This window comes from Protopterus annectens, chromosome 3.part1 (genome assembly GCF_019279795.1).
Source record: "Protopterus annectens isolate FY-2018-M chromosome 3.part1, PAN1.0, whole genome shotgun sequence".
Lineage (NCBI taxonomy): Eukaryota > Metazoa > Chordata > Ceratodontiformes > Protopteridae > Protopterus > Protopterus annectens.
The window spans coordinates 128,441,901-128,462,677 of record NC_056732.1 but is presented as its reverse complement, the minus strand read 5'-3'; the positions used below and the strand labels follow the sequence as shown (position 1 = coordinate 128,462,677).

Sequence of the window (20,777 nt, the reverse complement as noted above, 5' to 3'; positions counted from 1 at the left end):
CTTTGTATTACGGAGAATGAGCTAGTAACACTAGACTGGAATAGAGCTGAACAGATGGGACTGGTAGGAGCGTCTGAAGACAAAGTATAGTCTCACTGTACTTGGTTGAGTGAGCAAATGAGATAGACCCAGGGGGAGTGTACAAACACAAATTTACAGGAGGGGTGGGCAATTCCAAAGCCACCAAGATTAATACCAGAACAAGAACAGGGAGGGTGGGAAACTAACTGCAGATACAGAGAGAGACCACAGTATTCTATGAAACAAATAAATAGAAAAATAAATAACTACAGAGAAACACAGTCCAATGAAACTATTAAATACGCAGAAAAATAAAATGCAGCACAATCTTTAACACTGCAAGTTTGTACTTAACTCAGCTAGTAATGCAGTTGATTGTAGGTATGTAGCAGAAGCCAAACAACTCAGAAATTGAGCAGTAATACATTCAAAGGTATGTGACTAACTCTTATAAGTACACAGAAACCCTCTAGGCTAAGAGTTTAACACTGAATATCAATGAAGTGAAACACAATAGCCCCCAGTAACTGCAGAGACAGAACGAGACCACAGTATTCTATGAAACAATTACATAGAAAAATAAATAACTACAGAGAGACACAGACCAATGAAATAATTATACCACATAAAACACCAAAATCCACAGAAACAAACCAAATACAACAAACAAAAGCTGGTGCCGGGAACCAAAACAACAGTTCTCAAAGTATCCAATAAAACCCCCCAAACTTTTATAATTCAAATACTTTAATGGTGTAAAAACAATAAAACACGAGCGTTTTCATTGAAAACAGTGTTAAATTCATCAGACATAGTATTGAACACATTTCCACATTAAGTACTTCCTACTTACATTTGATTGGTTATGCTCCTCCTTACTTCAACACCACAAGGTCCTGTTTTAAAGTTACAGTGTCATTATTACATATAGTAATGTTATTACTGTTTTTCAAAGACATAGTACTTTATACAGATTTGTGTTAAGGAAAATAAGCCATATTTATTGGCTTTAAGCTAGTTTCTTCCACTCCAATGCCTTTAACTTTAGAACTGGGGTAATTGAACTATGATCATTGATACCTGGCCAGCTTGCAAATGCACTTGCCATTTCAACTATTTTAACTCTAAGTAAACACCCCATGCCTCCTTGTCATCAATACAAACCTGCTCAATGACCATGAACTTGAATTGATGTCCTACTTGGTCACTAATATGTTTAGCCAAAGCGTTATTTGAATGTTCTAATAGCATATTCATGCTCATAAATTCTCTGGCAAAACTGCCTTTCCATTTTGCAAATGTAGAATACTGAGCATGCATCACAAATAGTAATATATACAACTGCTTTTGATTTACAATTATATTTCCCTTTTATTTGATATGTTTTATTTCTTACAGTAAACCTGTCTCTTATCTTTATTTTGTGGCACCAAGTACATGCTCCACATTTAGTCGTACCATGCATGCCATTGAAATTTTCTTGCCCTGTATACCTTAATAAGTCCTTAAAGGTCATTCCCTTCCAGTACGCTATAGTAGGTCTTTCACCTACATAGTTCCTAACACAAGGGTCTTCTAACAAAATTGAGCAGTTTTTCTCAAATATCCATTTCAAACTTCTACAATCTTCACCATAAGTGATAATCAGGGCTTTAGAAAAATCCTGGCTGTTAGCTAGCTAGCTGCAACTCCTGTGCTGTTGACCTTCAAAAACAGGGAAATCATCTCCTAAGGACATATTCACATTCATGTTGGTATCCTGGCTACTAATTCCCCCCATCCTATTCCTAGTATTAAGTAGGGGTCTAAAGTAGCCCCTTCCTCTTTTCCTCATTACCTCCTGCACTACCTCATCAACCAAATTGCTTGGATACGCTCTTGTCAAAAACATTGAGCGTAAGGTGCCACATTCCTTTAGAGAATCTTCTGGCCTGGTCACCATATGAGCATCTCTCACCAACTGTCCTTTAATTACAGATCTCTTTTGATGTTCTGGGTGTGAGCTGCTGTAATGTAGGAAACAGTTGGAATATGTTTCCTTTCTATGTATTGTGGCTTTGCATCTCTCATTAACCTCATCTTTGACCCTGCCTGGTTCTTCTACTCAAGGGGAAATTATCGGAGAGGACCCTACCCACTTTAATTCAGGTCCCCTTCACATGGTCGGCATTTCACAATTTCGACATTCATATGGCCGAGACCATATGATCGACATTTGAAATGTCAATCATGGGGAACCGGTATCTCTGTACAGTGCAGAATGGAAAGATTTCCATTTCCGCACTGTAGTGCGATCTTGGAGTTGCTATATTAAAGTTATGGGGGGCACATCCCCCACAGGGGGTGCGGGGGGGGGGGGGCAGAGCCCCCTGCTAGCATCGTTAAAGTTAAGTTTTTTTTTTTTTTTTGTCTGCATGTATGTTCGGCATTTTAAATGTCGATCATATGGTCTTGGCCATATGGGTTTTGACATTGTGAAATGTCGATCATATCAAGTAGACCCCTTTAATTTGCACGCCAAATCCCTCATATATTCTTCTAATCAACCTTATAATTGTATTAGGGAAAAGAAATGCTTCCATTGCCTGTCAATTGCTTTCTCTGCATCAAGACCCACCAATAAAAGTGGTACTTTCTTACATTCTGCTTGCCTCAGGATCATCAATGTTCTGTTAATATTCTCAGATGATGATCATCATGTTACACTGCTGCAGTCATTACACTTGGGTTATCCTGCCGTCAGGCGGTTCCCCAGTCAACCTGAGTTCCAAAGCCTCGGTCCGGCATCGGTTGCTGTCACCTCCTCCCTGACGTCAGTGCGACAGGGGTATATAAGATGCAGCCGATGCCATTTTCTTCAGTCTTTCTTGCCGCGCGGTGCCCGAAGCAAAAGCAGTTCGCAAGTGCCGGTCGGCCATCTCCTGAGATTTTCATTCCGAATCCAGAACCGAAGTCTTCTACAAAGCTAAGTACCCCATTGGGGAAACTTTTTCTTGCCTCAGAACGATGTCAGTAAAAGCTAATAACTGTATTTCTTGTGGGAAGCAAATACCTCATAAGGATTTCCATTCCTATTGTATCCCATGCCTAGGCCCAGACCATGACGTCACTGATTGTCGGTTTTGTGCTAGGTTTAACAACCGCACTAGTAAACGTCGGTTTGATTTTGCCCAACATTATTTTGGTAGAAAATTCAATTATACCATGCCGTCAGAACTTCTGACGACCGGAATACCCAAAAATCGCAAAGACAAGGATAGGCATCCGAGGCCCAAAATTGACAATGAAGCCTCTTCTAGGCCAGTCACCCATTCTCCGGTTTTCAGCGAGGCACCTTCGCAGCCCCTGACGACAGCTTCTGTAGAACCACAGGCCGCCTCTGACTCCCACGTGGAGATGGCTGGTCCTTCAGACACACAAGTTATTCAGCCTACTGAGACTAACCTTTCAGAGGGATCCGGAGTATATGAGCAACCCATAGCTTCAGAGGGTGTCTTCAGACCTACTCAGTTAAGCATTAAACCCTCAGCTAAGTCTAAGCCTCCTTTAAAATCAAAGAAACAAATACAGCATTCTCCAGGGCAGGCCTCCATGCCTAAGAAACAAATACTCAAAATGGCCGAAGACCTAATCACTCTGATCAGGGGGGTCACATCCCCCTCCTGATAAAAGGCCTAGACAGGATGCAGACTAAGACTCATCCGACCAGGTGTCCATCTCTTCTGATTCATCCTCAGACCTAGGATACTCTTTACCCCCTTATGAGGATTCTGATACAGAGGAATCAATTCCATCAGCCTCACCACCTGAAGACTACTCCTTTGGGGAAACCCTACATACCATGAGGGAGCATTTCCACTGGGAAGGCTAGGATTACTCAGAATCAAAGAAAAGGCTCAGAGACTTCCTTTTATTACCTCAACACAGACCCCTTGCTATTCCGCCAGTGTTAGATATTGTGGATGATGTGTATACTGAATCCATCTTAAATCCTGATTCCTTACCTCCAGCCCCTGTTAAACTTGACAGATAATACAGAGTCCCTGACTCTCATAAATTTCTGTATAAAAACCCTGTAGCTGACCCTGAAACTATTTCTCATGGACCCAAAGGAGTTAAGGCCTCATCAGCCAAGAATCCAGTTCCCTCTGACAGAGATTCCAGAGCATTAAACAGATGGGGAAAGAAAGTATATATGTTTGCAACTTTAGCAATGAGAGCCTTAAATTGCCAGTTTCACATGCTAAAATACCAGCAACTTTTACTGTCTCAGGTAAAAAAAAATTCTTCTAGAATCAGATCCTCCTAATTTTAAAGAAATGCAGGATTTATTGCATGCAGCTGAACAAGTGGGAAAGCATACTTTGCAATGTGGTTTTGATTCTCTAGAGGCCTCCTGCAGAGCAGCAGTTACAGGCTCTGTCATTAGAAGACATGCTTGGTTAAAAGAACATATGTTACCAGATCATGTTAAAGCAAAATTATTGGATGCACCTTTGCAGCAGGATGTGTTATTTGGAGTTAAGGCAGAAGAGGTATTAAAGAAAATGGAGGATAAGGCAAAATCTATGCAAACGGTGAAGGATTTCTTACAGGTTCAGCCTCCTAGATTTAGCAGAAACTGGCCAACTAATTACAGACAGACCTCAAAGGGGAAGATACAGACGTCCAAGAGGTAGAGGTCAAACACAAGGTCCTTACAGGCCTCAACAATGGGTTGCATCAGGCCAGAAAGAAGGGGAAGACAGGCCCCAGTCATATAAAAAGCAGCTCCAATGACTTCCCACTACAGCTGCCAAACAAATCCCTCTTGGCAGCCCCCTTGGGAGGAAAACTGGCACTCTTCTACCACAATTGGCAAATAATTACCAAAGACAAATGGGTTCTCAACATTGTATTTCAAGGTTACAGGTTCCACTTTCACACTCTGCCAAGGTTAAAAGGAATGCCAAATCTGCCACCAAATCAATGGGCAGAGGCTCGAAAACAAATTACAGCACTCATGGATATGACAGCTATTCAACAGGTACCATCACAGGAGCAAGGACAAGGATTTTACTCAAGACTCTTTCTGGTACCCAGAAAGGACAAAGCCTGGAGGCCCATTCTGGAGCTTTCATCTCTAAACACTTACCTGGATGTTCCGAAATTCAAAATGTTGACACTACAGCAGCTTCTTCCCATGCTGGACGTGACTTTGGACCTCAAGGAGGCATACATGCATGTCCCTATCAGACAAAACTGCAGAAGATACCTCAGATTCATAGCTGGTTCAATGCACTACCAATTCTCTGCACTGCCCTTTGGCTTATCTACTGCGCCCAGGGTCTTCACAAAGTGCCTGGCACCAGTAATTGCATTTTGCAGACAGAAAGGAATTCATATTTATCCGTACCTGGACAATTGCCTGATTCAAGCAGAGAGCAAGGACATTCTTCTAAAGCATCTGGAATTTGTAAAAAGTTATTAAGTTGCCTGGGGTACACAGTAAACGAAATTAAATCAAAACTAGTGCCCTCACAAGAGATTATATTCCTGGGTGCCATCTTGAACACAACGGCCCAGATGGCTTATCTCATGCCAGACAAGCAAGGACAACTGACTCAATACTTTCAATTGATGGCAACAAAGACCCAACTCCCTGCAAGAAAAATTCTGCAGGCCTTGGGTTACATGGCATCCTGCATACTACTAATTCCATATGCCAGACTGCATATGAGGAAACTACAATGGTACCTAAAGAATGTATGGTCTCAACACTGTCAAAGTTTGGAAACAGTTATACCACTAATCCCTTGCCTTCAACAGGAGTTTCAATGGTGGGCTCAAGCTTGTCACCTCAACAAGGGACAGCCTTTTATACAACCCACAGCCAGGCAAACACTGACAACAGATGCATGGGATTACGCCTGGGGAGCCCACATGGCAGGCAAATGTATCCAGGGCACTTGGCCTGCAGAACAAAGGCATCTTCACATCAATCAAAAAGAGATGCTAGCTGTACAAAATGCCCTTATAGCTTTCAAGGACCTGCTGCATCCAGGACAACTGCTGCTAAAGACAGACAACACCACAGTTATGTGGTACATAAACAAGCAAGGGGGCACTCAATCCTACCCCCTATGCAGACAAGCTATGACCTTGTGGAACACAGTTATAAACCTTCAAGTTCATCTGCAAGCACAATTCCTGCCAGGAGAGAAAAACACAGTGACAGACGACTTAAGCAGAAACATCATGGATCCACATGAATGGGAATTGAATCCACAAATATTCAGAATGATAACACAGAAATGGTGGAGCCCGGACATAGATCTGTTTGCATCCCCAATAAACTGCCAGCTATAAAGATTCTGCACAAGGAGTTACCATCCACAAGCATGGAAAGTGGATGCCCTCTCATTCAGCTGGGAGAACCTACAAGTATACGCTTTCCCACCACTACCTCTCCTGCCAAAGGTACTCATAAAAGCCAGGCAAGAAGAGCCAAAGGTGATCCTGATTGCACCAGACTGGCCACGCCAGCACTGGTACCCAATCTTAAGGAGCTTAGCACAAGAACCACCCTGGATTTTGCCACAAATCCCACATCTGCTGACTCAGCACAACAGTCAAATATGACACAGCCAGCTAAAGACCTTAAACCTAGCTGCATGGAAGATTCCTTAGTCAAGCAAGCAATGCCTCTCTCCAAGGCTGTTATGGATGTCATTCTGGAGGCCAGAAGGCCTAGTACCAGGAAAGCCTATTCGGATAAATGGAAGAGATTATGTGCTTGGAGCCAAGCTCACAGCCTTGACCCTCTTGTCCCAAACATTCCTCAAATACTACAATACTTAACTGAGATGCTGGACAAAGGCCTCCCCTCCTCACCCATCAAGATCCACGCCTCTGCCATCTCCGCTCATTACAACACGGATCCACCAATTTTCTCTAATCCTCTGTTAAAACAGTACCTCAGAGGGGCTAAAAACATAAGACCGCCCCATAGAGCACCTACTCCAACTTGGGACCTCAACTTTGTTTTGGAAAAACTAACTTTACCTCCTTTTGAGCCAGCTAACACAGCAGAATTAAAATATCTCTCTTGGAAAACTGCTCTGCTCCTGGCAATAACATCAGCACAAAGAGTTTCAGAATTACAGGCACTAATGGCAGTGGAACCTTTCCTCATTTTCCACCAGGACAGGGTGTCTTTAAGAACTAACCCTACATTTATGCCAAAGGTGGTATTCAGTGTGGCTCTAAACCAAACTATTCACCTGCCAACCTTTTATCCTAAACCACAGAATAAAGGGGAGAGACTACTGCACTCTTTGGACATTCACAGGCAGTTACATTTCTACTTGGACAAAACCAAAGCTTTCAGAAAATCTGAGCAGTTATTGGTAGCATATGCTGCAGGAGCACAAAGAAAAGCCATTTCAAAACAGACCATCTCAAAATGGATAGGACATTGTATACATTTCTGCTACACATACCATGGAAAACCTGTACCCAGCAGCATTAGATCTCACTCCACCAGGGCAACAGCCACTTCAACTGCCTACCTTTGGGGAGTACCTACCAAGGATATTTTGGAAGCAGCAACTTGGAGTTCTGTACATACCTTCACCAAGCATTACCATCTGCTTCTATACTCTAAATCCAGAGCTGGCTTCACCACTGCAGTGTTGCAGGGCCTTATAGCCACCCCTAATGCCTTATAGAACCAGCCACCCTACCTCAGCTTTGGGATTCTACCCAAGTGTAATGACTGCAGCAGTGTAACACAATGAACATAGTACAATTTTGTACCTACCATAAATGTAGATGTTCAAGTGTATACACTGCTGCAGTCCAGGTTACCCTCCCTCCTTCCCCTCTTACTGGCTAGTACGTACCTATGTCTTCTACGCTTACTACCTTTGGGGAGTATTTGCTGGTAGCTGTAAGTTGTTTTTTGCTTTTCTTATGTATGTTTTATTAGCAATTGGAATTGCCTACCTATTTAGAGGCACCTGACATCTGGGGCAAGAAAAACTGAAGAAAATGGCGTCGGCTGCATCTTATATACCCCTGTTGCACTGACGTCAGGGAGGAGGCGACAGCAACCAACGCCGGACCAAGACTTTGGAACTCAGGCTGACTGGGGAATTGCCTGATGGCAGGATAACCCAAGTATAATGACTGCAGCAGTATATACACTTGAACATCTACATTTATGGTAGGTAGAAAACTGTACTTTTGCCTCCCCTCCAGAAAACCACACTGATCCATATCTATTTATTTTGGTATCACTTTTGCCATTCTTTTAGCCATTATAGACATCAACACTTTATAATCATGGTTTAGTACTGAAATGGGTCTGCATGAAGCTGGATCCAATGGATCTTTATCCTCTTTAGGTACTACCTGGTACTTCTCTTCCTCTTAAACTACTGTTAAACTAAACCTTCAAGATCTTTATCAGTTTTTTCCCTCCTAACTTCCAAACTTCCACAATAATGCCATATATTCCTGGGGACTTTCCTGTAGATTGGCTATACATAGCCATTTTTATCTCATCCTTTCCTATCCTAACTGTTAGCAATTGAGTCTTATCTGCCTCTAATTTGGCATATTTAATTATTCCATAAACATTTCCATTTGTACCTTTTCTTGATTTCCATATTTTTCTGCTTTATACACATTTTCATAAAATTTCTGAAATATTTCTAATACTTCTACAGGGTCTCTTTTTATCTTCCTTGTTATATGACCCCTAAGCTTGGTGAGTGCCCTTTCCACTTTCTGTTGCCTGAGTTGTTATACAAAAGGTTTTTGTGCTCTTGAATTATTATAAAAAAAAAAAGTTGCTTAACAGCAATCTTTCTAAACTCTTGCATATTATCGAGGTAATCCTTTATTTTCTGTTTTAACATTCTGCAGTTGCTGCTTTTCTTGTTCTGAGAGATTCCCCCTATTCTGCAATACTTTAACATTTGTCAACCCCTCTAAATAATTCTTGTTACTGTTTTACCATATTTCCCTTTCTTTTATTTCCAACCTAGTTTTAAACTCCACTTTAATTCTATCCCACTCCTTAGCTATGTTTTCAGAAGATAATTCTATCTTCTCTACTAGCTTCTGAATTAATTCCACAACCCATTCCTTAAATTCTTCTCACTTCAACCGACAGGTGGGAAAGTGTCATGGTCTCATTTTTATTTCATTACCTTGCATTTTTATTTTAGTTATTATTGGTGCATGATCTGAAATAGTTATTGGGTGTGCTTCAAGACCTTCAATTAAATGCACGTGTTCCTGTAAGATATAAAATCTATCTAGCCTACCCCAGTTTTTGTATCTCAGTGCGTAATATGTAAATTCACTCCAAACTCCTAGTATTTCCTCAATATAATATGACATTCTATTAAAGTTTTTCTCTTTTCTTTCCTTTCAGAGCATGCGGTCACTTCATCTGACCCTGATTCTATAGGAGGTCTGCCATAATGGCCACCTCCGAAATGTTTTCACTGAGAATTTTTTCTCTGTACAATGTAAACAAATTTAACTTGAAAAGCCTGGTTGTGTATTAACTTCTACTAGTCAAATATACCTACCTGTAATAGGAATTGACTTTAACACCCCCTTCAAAAAAGTAGTCCTTGCACTCTAAGGACCACTTACTAAGTTGGCCACTGTTCTTTCTCTTCACCAATAGTTTACACTGTATATGCCATTTACTTAGTCTTCCTGACTGACAACTTATAATTTCAGGAAATGAAAGAAACCTGTTCTACTTCTCTGCATTGGCTATAAACTGATTAATCTTTGTTGTAATTTGTCCTGATGGTGGAAGCCCATTAAACTTGGCATCACTTTACTCCCCTACCCTACCCCCAATTCCCACCCCCTCTTACTTTACTATTATACCTTCTACATACACATTTCACTTGGGACTCCTATTTCCTAACTTTCCCAAACAACCTCACTACTATCATACAAACACTCATGCTTCTTTTAAACTATTTCCCAACTTCCATTTAATCTTGTAGCACTGTTTTCAACTACCTCTCTCCCTCTTGCACTATATTCTTTCATAGTCACACCCCTCCCTACCAGCACCTATCTATCCTACATTGTATCTTCCTATTTTATTTACATTTTCATACTCTTTTTAATCCCCCTCTATTCCTAACATTCCAGAGAAGAGAGTAGGGCAATGTAACTCTCTTCCTTCATAGAAAATATGTCTTTCCTACCTATCCAATATCAATTTTCAGACTCCACCACCACTAAATATCTTTCTGCCCTGCAACTTCTTTTTCCTTCCTGACCTTACTTTCCCACTACCTGCCAACTATATCATACAGATCCCTTTACTTAATCTTGCTACTCCTAAGCTTTTCCTCTATTCTTCTCCTGCTAGTGGGCCATCTCTCACCCTATCAAGCCTTTATAATAGCTCTCAGCATATCTCCAACTGTGTCCCAACCACATATTCATACATTCTCCCTACACTCTCCATACATAGTTTCAAACCTAATTAATGACCCCTGTCACTGTTACTCCAAATTTTGACTGACTAACTCCATTTAATCTCAAACTAAAACAAAATTAGGTATAAAAATACTCTCCAAAACAAAGATCAATAATTCCTCAATGTAATGAAATTTTTCTGGAAGGAAACATTCTCCCTAATCCTGGCCTCACCTGTCACAATGAACATCAAGACAATTCTCTCTCACAAACTACTGTAACCCTACAATGGTAACCCCCAACCCCATTAATCTAACTTTTGCTGCCATAAATGTTAGAAGCATAAGAAATAAAATTGCTGACCTACATGCTTGGACTACTCGATATAAGCTGATATGCTTGCTTTAAGTAAAACTTTGCTTAAACCCCAACATAAACAACACTGAAATTATACCTCTCAGCTATATCATCATCCATAATGACCATATAAAGAGGAAAAGTGGTAGGATTGCTTTAATATTTTCCAACAACTACTACATTCCCCTTTACAACAAACCAATATAAAAATTACATTTGGTGTAGCTTTTTACTACTTACCAGAAATTTAACTTTCCTGGTGACAATACAGCTATTTTGAAAATATCCTACATTGGATAACTATAACAGTTCCACAAGAAATACTACCACTAGGTGATGTGAATGTCTATTGGTTGGACATAAACTCTAATTCCCTTAGATCTAGTGTGAACTTATTTGGCTTCACACAGCTAATTAATAGCCTCATATATTATACTAAGACATCAGATTCCCTATTAGCATGGATCCTAGTATCGGACCCTAGGAAATACAACACCTCTAGTACAATTTCTGACTGTCTCAGTGATCATCTCCCACCCTATACAACCATACATCTCTCACATTCACTTAAACTGCATGTTTATAAAACAACATATAACCTATCCAACTTTATCCTAGAAATGTTCATTACTCCCCTATCATCTATTATGTATAGCACTACAAAGCCTAATTTGGTGAGAACTATCCCATTAACTAACATATACAGCTACTTACCACCTATAAAATTATCCAGAATCTGTTTGTCCAGCACTAAATAATATTTTACACAACTATGTTCCCAGGGTGGTCATTATGATCCAATGACCAAATAATCTTATCTGTCCACAGACCTGTCAAATCTGCTGGGAATTGTCCGTACTTGTACCATGTTGCTAAGGCCTGGAACTTCGTAGGCAAAATCTGGATCTGTTTGTACTAGACACAGGATAAACTACACCCCAGAATATGAACAAATATGTATTCATACTTTACATTTCTTTACTCTGCCTTCATTACGCACCTCTACCAATTTCACTTCCCAGGCTTTCTTTCTAAATATACCATAAACCTGCTTTTCACTCACTTCATATAGCAATTCCTGTTTGTATTATACTAGCTTGCCTTTGATTTCTCTATAAACTGGCTAATATTTCTTTAACTATTAAATTGTCGTATAACTTGTATCTATTCTTAACCAATGTTTTCGTATTATGTCTAATTTGGTATAATTATTTAAACTGTAGTTGTTTTTTCCATTATTTTTTAAAGGCTATAACATTATAATTCTTTAGAGCTTCTCTTTCTGGACCTCCACGGAAAATGGGCTCCTACCCAGCCAGACTTACCTAGTAATCAAATGTCAATAAATAAATACATTTCTTGTATTTTTCTTTCTCATCTTAAGTATCTTTTTCTTAGGAAAATATGTCCTCCTGACCTTGTGTGCCTAGAACCTCATGTTAAATTATTTGTGGAGTTTTTGCATTTGCCACATTTCTTCTACAGTATTTCCAGTTAGTTTTATGTAGTGACTGTTTTCCTTCCATATAATCTGTTGTTAATCTTCTGTGCATTTGTTTAGATTTCAGTTTTGCAGAATTATCTAACAGTAATTTAACCTTTATAATCCTATCATCACTGTGTAACAAATGTGATAAAACTTGACATGAAATAACAATCATTTCCTTAGGATCACAAACCATGCCTAGTATGTCCAATCCCCTGGTAAGTTTGTTTACATTCTACAGCAGTTGCCATATTCTTTAACATATGTTGTGAATAAATTCGTTACTGATGTTGTACAATCAATTTAAGTACCCAGCTACAATTATTTTCCTTCCTGTGTTCTATACAAGAAATGCCTGAATTCCCCTAGGTCAGCCACACTTGATTTTTGTGGTCTGTGCAGTCTAAACAACTTTAATTAGTTCCGTGGTCATCTTTGAGAAAGGTGACACAATCTACAATATTGGTGCAATCATCAAACATGTAATCACAAATCTCATATCAATCTTTAATCCCTATAATAATACCTCCACCTGATTTTTTTGTTAAATGTCTTTTATAGTAAAAACATTTATAGGGTTCAGAAATGGTTCCAGTCAATGTTCTTTAACCATGTTTTACTAACAATAGCATCAGTCTTGTGCAAACATAATGCATTTTAAACTTGTCTCTTCCACTCTCTCAGTTGCATTCACTACCTTTCAAATAGATATTTTACTCTCAGTATTACATGAGTAAGGGCGAAGGGGCAAAAGTATAAACAACTATTCAAAAATTTCAAGCATCACCTTAGTCTGCACAGCTTAGCCTAACATTACTAAGAAAGCCCCAGGCTCCACTTTGCAAATGGAATTGTATTGACTTATAGAAAGAGGTTTTAAAATAATGCAGGCTAATTTAGAAAGGGTCATCTCCAGCACCTTAATCATCCTAGAAAACTCTGACAAGAAATTAATAGGAATTCTGCAAGGCCTAAAACAGTGCCTTAAAATCTACCATAAAGTTTAACCATTTGTGATTGCTTCAGCTATCAATGCATTTTACCCAACTAAAACTACAGGGGCCCCCATAGGGGCCCATTGATAAAATGCCTGTCACCTTCAGGCTCTCTATTTTCATCCTGATTTCTAGTCACTGCTTATGCTGATTTTCATGTTTTCCTACGTCTCTGTGGGTTTTCCCCAGCTACTCCACAGGTCTTACACCTTCCAAAAACATGCTGGTTTGATTAGACTAACAAGTCCATTATATAATGTATTTATCCATGCTGCTGTGGCAAAAACATGCATGGACTAAACCATTTTGTTAACAAATGCTAAATGAATAAACTGATAAAATACATTTTTCCTGCTGTTACTTCAGCTCCCTTTTCTTCTCTTTTCTTGTAGATAGCACTTTAAAGGAAAAGAGCTACTGCAATCCCATTCTCAAATGCCATAATCCTTGTAAAGTGAACAACTTTATGTCCGTCTCTTTACTCCCACTGCTGGCAAATATCCTAGAAAAGGTTTTTGCTACAGGTTCAAGAATGAATTTTAAAGAGTGGTACTGTTATGAGAAATAAATGGGGCATCAGTACACACAACAGTACAATAACTTCTCGGTTACTTATTTTATAAAGCATTAAAAGTATTTACTTATAAATGTAATTATCTGTTTCAGGTATGGTTTCCAGCACTGTCTGGATAATTAACTTGTTCAGAGCCATATGTTAGACAAAGAGAGTCTAAATTTCAAATAATCAGGGACAAATCTCAACAGAATCTGGAGCAAATCCAAAAATAATCAGGGACACTTTAAAAATATTATTACTATTAACCTGAGGCAATGACAGAATAAAGGAATATGAATCAGTATACATTTTCTGAAGTAAAATAAGTCTCCAACTCTAATTATTGTCATTATGTATTAAGTGTAATTCACTACCTTTTCCCTAAAAGTGACTGATTTTAGGAGGGAGGGACAGAGTTAAAATCTGAGTCAAAATCAGGGACATCCCTGAAAGTCATGGACAGTTGAGAGATATCCTAAGACAAAGCCAGAACTGCAAGGTAAAGCTTGTTAGCACCTTAGAGCTTTCATCTTCTTTGCTGAAATGCAGGGTTTTGCATATTTAAAGACAGCTCTTAACACTGTCAGAACATCTGTTACTGAACCTTGAACTAGGGTTTGCTAAGGATCATGTTGGTTTAAGGGACTACCTGTCAGACAACGCTATTATTATTTTCTGTTTCCATTTCAGACCTCTGGTTCCAGCCCTGTGTCATTCAGTGCCCACCACATATCCATCTGTTTTCTCCTATATCACCTTTCTGCAAAGGTGGTAGGTGTGGATGAGGACTGTGAGACAACATGCCTGAGTTGTTATACTCATATTGGACTTTTTCATTGTACCCTAATGTTCCCTTTGTCTTGACATGACTCAATAAAATCATGTTGAAATGTGTTTTGTGTTATTGGCCTACATTTTCTCCTTAAAGAATTAAAAACTAAGTTGCGAGATTTAGAAGCCATGTAGCTGAAACACTGGTATGTCCTTAAGGGGTTATTTGCATATATTCCTTGGGCCTGCACTACAGGAGGTGTAAGGTATTACACAGTGAAGATACTAGAAAAGCATTTAGTAACACTCATTCATATTCATGATAACAGCTGCCACTCACTGTTCATCAATTTCAATGTGATAAAGGAGAAGCAACTAGGTTGTCCAGGCTAATGTCTAACAATACATGTTTTTCTCTAAGCTGGGCACTGTTGACAAATATGTTTATAGATAGGGGACATGATAAGAACAAAATTATAAAAATATATAATGTGATAACTGAAGGTAGAGATGTGTTAGAGACCTATTATAAATAATAATGACATAATTACAGTTAGTGAACAAAAAAATCCAAATTTTTTCAGTAATGTATTTTTGCCATAAAATATAGTCTGGATAGTGAAAATATCATGAACCACTAGAACATCTTATAGGATTAGGCAGAAGGCAGGATATACACCTAAACTCATGTGTAAGAAAAGTATAAATTTAAAGACATGTTTTGAAAATAAATCCTCAAAAAGTGAAAAAAGAGAGCCGGCTGTAATTTATCCTTATGGCATTTGCACATATTGAAAATACATTCACAGTGGTCCTTACATGGCAGTGATTAAACACAAGAGAAGTCCTGGGTGTGGAGCACAGTATGATTGCAGTTCCAGTTATGTGGTATATCTGGCACTGTGTGATAGCTGTAAGGTATTCTACGTGGATAGAACATCTTGTATGCTTTCACAAAGACTATATGAACATCTTTATGCCATTTAAACCAAACAGTCCACAAAGGCTTTATATAAGCATTTGATTTCATGCAGTAGCTTCAGTATATTTAATTTCTTTGTGCTGGATCAAGTTGTGAAGGACAATACTAGAGGTGACATACACACATTGTTAGCATACCTTTTAACTGTCCAGATTTTTGCAGAATGTCCAGATTTTACCTAATATTTTTGTTATGTTCCTCATAAAATTAGTGGTTTTCTGGAAAATCACCAATGGATGAAGTCACTAAATGACATACATTTGAGTTTCTGACTTCCTGTCCATCAGAAAATGCATGCTAAGAGAAATCCTATTATTTTAGCAACTTTATAGTTTTATAAGAACAATATTTAAAATCTGCCCCTATTTTTGGACCTTTGTCCTCACATTATTTTAGACTCTGTCCAGATTTCTTGCACTAAGAGATTGAGAGCAATGTTTCTTAGACATTAAGGATTTGTGCTAGCACAACGCTACAAAGCTTGAGTGTCTCTTTGAACATTAAATATATCTTAAAACAGATGGTTGTTAAGTTATGATGTTTTTTAATTATCTTTTAGTCATGTTTCACTATATGATTAATTAGAATGTTTTTGTTTCAACTGATATGCATTCAACATTATTGGTAGGACTTAACCATGTGATGTGATCAAATAAGTCTTTTAAAATGTTTATTTTTCAAGGTAACCTCATTTCTAATTACATCTTAATGCCATAAAGGGACTGAAATGCTAAATAATGCAATCTTTTGCAGTCTGTTCTTTGTACTGATGTGCCATGACATTCAAGCGGGTTATCCTACTGGTGGACAAAGTTTGATCTCTCAAGCTTCAACTGCCCAGACTTCATCTCACCGATGACCTTAACTCCTCCATAGGAAATCACTGTTAGCAAGTTGTGCTGGAAGTAATTCCCTTTCTGGGGGAATTTCCCCCTTTTTCAAGTAAGTGTAACTTGGTGATGATATATATATATATATATATATATATATATATATATATATATATATATATATATATATATACATACATATATATATGTTTGGGAAGGGGTGCACTGGGGTTTTAAAAAGTGTTTTTCTGGAAGATCCAAATATCAGTGCCTCAGATTCTTTTAAGACTTACAAACTTACACTAAAAAACATCACTTTCTCAACAGTCATGTCTGCCCTTGCTCTTTAACTAAAGACTACCATACTTAACCTCTCTCCATTGACTTCTCTCCCTCCCCTGTTACATCTCCCCTACCTCCCATCACTAACTCTCTTCCTATCCTATCACCTGGAAAGTTGCTTTTAATTCTCTCTAACTTACCCTTTCCAGCTTTTCTAAACTATGTCCATACATCATCTTATCTTACTGTGATTACTTCTTCTCAACAAATCGTTCACTATAATATTTGACTGAAGAAATACTGCTATACACAAAGAGTCTCCACGTGAAAATAAAAATAAAATCTGTAGATATACACTACGAGACTCACCACGAAAAAGGTAGAGGCAAGAATCAAAAATCTTAAATTCTTCAATGCTGAGACAATTTATTGAAAGGTTAAAAAGTACAGGATGAGCGCTTTCGCGTACTACAATGTACGTTTCATCAGATCTACATTATAACAAAATCTTCCAGTTTAAATACAACCATGATTGAAACCAATAAATCAATTAACTTAGTAATTACTCCCTCTAAAACTAATTTAAAGGGATATGCCTGTATTAAATCATTAAAACATTGCTTTATACAACCAAAGTTGCATCAAGCACATTGAATGTTCATATTAAAAAGAAATAATGCATCCTACCTTTCAACAATGAAAATGAATACACAATACTACTAAACTCAGTAAATAAAATATAAAATATACTACTATATATATATAATCAATGAACAACCTTTATTTGTTAATATATATATAAATATAAAAATAAAAATAAAAAATACATATATACAAATGAGTATACAGATATATGTGTGTATGTCAAATTGCAAAGCATACAAGTATAAAAAATATATATACGCAAGAAAAACATACACTCAAAAAAGCCTAAGAAAAAAGCTTAATAAGAATGAAAGCTAAATTTAGCTGTTCATCAAAACCTCAGACCTGACCCAGGTGTTATTTCCTGGATGCTAAAATAGGTTTGAGTGAGACATATAAGTTGAGTCCTGGGTGCAAATGTGCTCTCAACTTAAAAATCCACTCCAACTCTGCCTTCTCTAACCTATTCATATGATCCCCTCCTCTCCCACTTCTAGTTACAATCTGAAGGATTATTTTTATTTTTATATTTTTATATATATTAACATATAAAGGTTGTTCATTGATTATATATATATAGTAGTATATTTTATATTTTATTTGCTGAGTTTAGTAGTATTGTGTATTCGTTTTCATTGTTGAAAGGTAGGATGCATTATTTCTTTTTAATATGAACATTCAATGTGCTTGATGCAACTTTGGTTGTATAAAGCAACGTTTTAATGATTTAATACAGGCATATCCCTTTAAATTAGTTTTAGAGGGAGTAATTACTAAGTTAATTGATTTATTGGTTTCAATCATGGTTGTATTTAAACTGGAAGATTTTGTTATAATGTAGATCTGATGAAGCCTACGTTGTAGTACGCGAAAGCGCTCATCCTGTACTTTTTAACCTTTCAATAAATTGTCTCAGCATTGAAGAATTAAAGATTTTTGATTCTTGCCTCTACCTTTTTCGTGGTGAGTCTCGTAGTGTATATCTACAGATTTCACTATAATATTTGTGACGACTGGGGAGAGATGGGCGAAGGCTGCCAGCCTAGTCAAATAGAATTTGGTATATAATTCTATCAACTGTATAAATAAAGGCTAAAGTTTATGACTAGAATTTAGATGTGGAAGGTGCTTTTATTGCTTTAGTTTCTGTTAGCATATACATGTGAAATGTCTTGTATCGTTGTAGGCTTCTGTGCAGGTGTTAGATTGCTAAATAATGCAGTTTGTGGCCTGAGAACTCAGACCAGGTGTTAAGATGATGCAATATGAATGCTGGGAAAACCTAAGTGTCAACAATGATGTAATTTTGGGAGGGCCTTAGAGACAAGTTTGTTAGTAATGTTTAAATTCTATTTCTCACAAGAGACTAGAAGCATTTTGATCTGAACATCTAACTTATCAGCACGCTGCTTATGCTCACATGCAAGTTTTTAGCACTGTGATATCTTGTAGGAATAGTTAAAGCTAATAAAGATTAATTAGGTATTTTTCTTTGAAACCAGACCTGTCCTACTGTATTATTTTAAGTTTCTGTGTGATCTGTGAACTCTTAGATATCTCTGTGTTGTAGTAGTTTTGTCTTGTGTTTTAATTATTTATTATTAAATATTTTTAAAACCTTCTACCTGTGGCTGCTTTGTGTAGAGATGAAGTATGCTTTAGAGTACATTATATATTTATAGAGTTTACTGTCTAAGGCCTTCCAATAAGCCTTAGACTGTATAGTCACATTACCATTGGATATTAATATTGCACAGTAATAATTGGACACCCTTTTAAGGGCCTTTTAGTAGCTGATATTATTAACTGGGTGGTGGCAGTAATTACTACCGTATAGTCTGGGTAAAGGGGCACAGCTGGAGTATCTATGTCAGCCTTTTCCCAGGAGTAACTATAAAAATAAAAAACAGCCACCAAGGACAAAACCGGTAGTCTTGATCGGTGGAAAATGAATTTAATAACACACTAAAACAGTGTGTGTTATTAAATTCATTTTTCACCGATCAAGACTACCGGTTTTGTCCTTGGTGGCTGTTTTTTATTTTTATAGTTATTACTGTGTTTTTCTGTTTGGAATTTGTTATTTTGGCTTTTCCCATGAGTGTCTGTGAAGTTGTGTAAATACTTATCACAAAGTGTGTGTGTGTTGTGTCAGCTACTGTGGCAGGGACACAAAGCACTGGTTGGACAGAGAGGGTACTGGAGGTCCTAGCTTGCCCAGTTAGGCTGAGACCTGGACCCTATAGCTGTGCCAGTGGGGAGTCTTATTGGGGACCTGGTGAGCAAGGGAGCAGCCAGCCCCAGACTGTGATCTCTGTGTGCACTTAAGGGAAACTGTACTTTACTGTGTGTATTAATTATCCTTTCCTCTTCTAGGAGACAACCTCCCTGGTGTTAGTGGTGAGGATTGAGGCTCCTTGATTGCTGGGCCAGGGCACAGTCGTCACAATATTCTCATACATTTCATTTAATATCTATCACATTACCTCCCTACTGAATTCCTCTCCATAATATTTTCCTATACCTCATAGAATATTTATTCATATTAAACTCCCTACCGTGACTTCAACTCTCTTGATTATCTCTTACTTCTGCTATTATCTTTATACACTCATGCTCTCTTCCCTAGGTCTTACCCATACTGAACTTTTGTCCTTATACATACAAAGTGAAACTACTATATTGTACGTCTTTGTATAACCTAGTCTGCTCTGATAGTACTGTACAATTGTGACTAGAATTTGTAGCCTGAACTCTCTGTAGTCTAATATAAACTGTCATCTAGCCGGGTCTGTATTAGAAGACCGAATATTTAGGTGATCGAACACCTAAACATCGATCTTCTAATATCGAACCGCACAATGTTGAATGTCCCAGGGAAACACGTCCTTCGGCCACAACACAAAAACATTATTTTACATCTAAGTTAAGTGGGGGGCTGTACCCCACACACTCCGCTGACTAAATATACCAACTTCGAGATCACTCAGCAGTAGGGAAATAGCAAACTCTGGCGAACGGCCAAGGGAAATCTTTCCCTGCGTTAAATCAGCTGTTCGCCGTTTTCTTGGTTTTGATATTAGAAGATCGATGTTTAGGTGTTCAATCACCTAAACATTCGGCCTTCTAATATAGACCCATCTAGCCACATGAAAAATTATAGAATGTCTAAGAATGTATGTTTGCTTAGGTGTAACTGCAAAAACTAATAATGTCTGAACTTATTATATTCTAGAAATGTTATGTATTGTTTAGTTATAACTGTAAGATGTTTCATGTCTGTATCTGGTTTGGAGCTTTTCTCCCCGGGCCTGACCCAGTCGGACTTTCCCAGTAACCAAATGTCAATAAATAAAAAAATAAATAAATATTTTCATTGAATGCAGTTTGGTGATTCCAGTCCTTGGCA

The 20,777-nt window shown here is 38.0% G+C and overlaps 1 protein-coding gene across 4 annotated transcripts in view; it reads right to left on the bottom strand.

The window, feature by feature from the left end:
* LOC122798035 (lipocalin-like) overlaps window positions 1–20,777 on the bottom strand; it is a 162,592-nt gene that overhangs the window by 30,090 nt on the left and 111,725 nt on the right. For 2 of the 4 annotated variants that reach the window (XM_044066654.1, XM_044066656.1), the window contains one exon: window positions 875–917. The exons of the other annotated variants lie outside the window; for them this stretch is intronic. The gene's annotated coding sequence lies outside the window, so the exon portion shown is untranslated. The remainder of the gene's footprint in view (window positions 1–874; window positions 918–20,777) is intronic. 4 annotated transcript variants of the gene reach the window in all.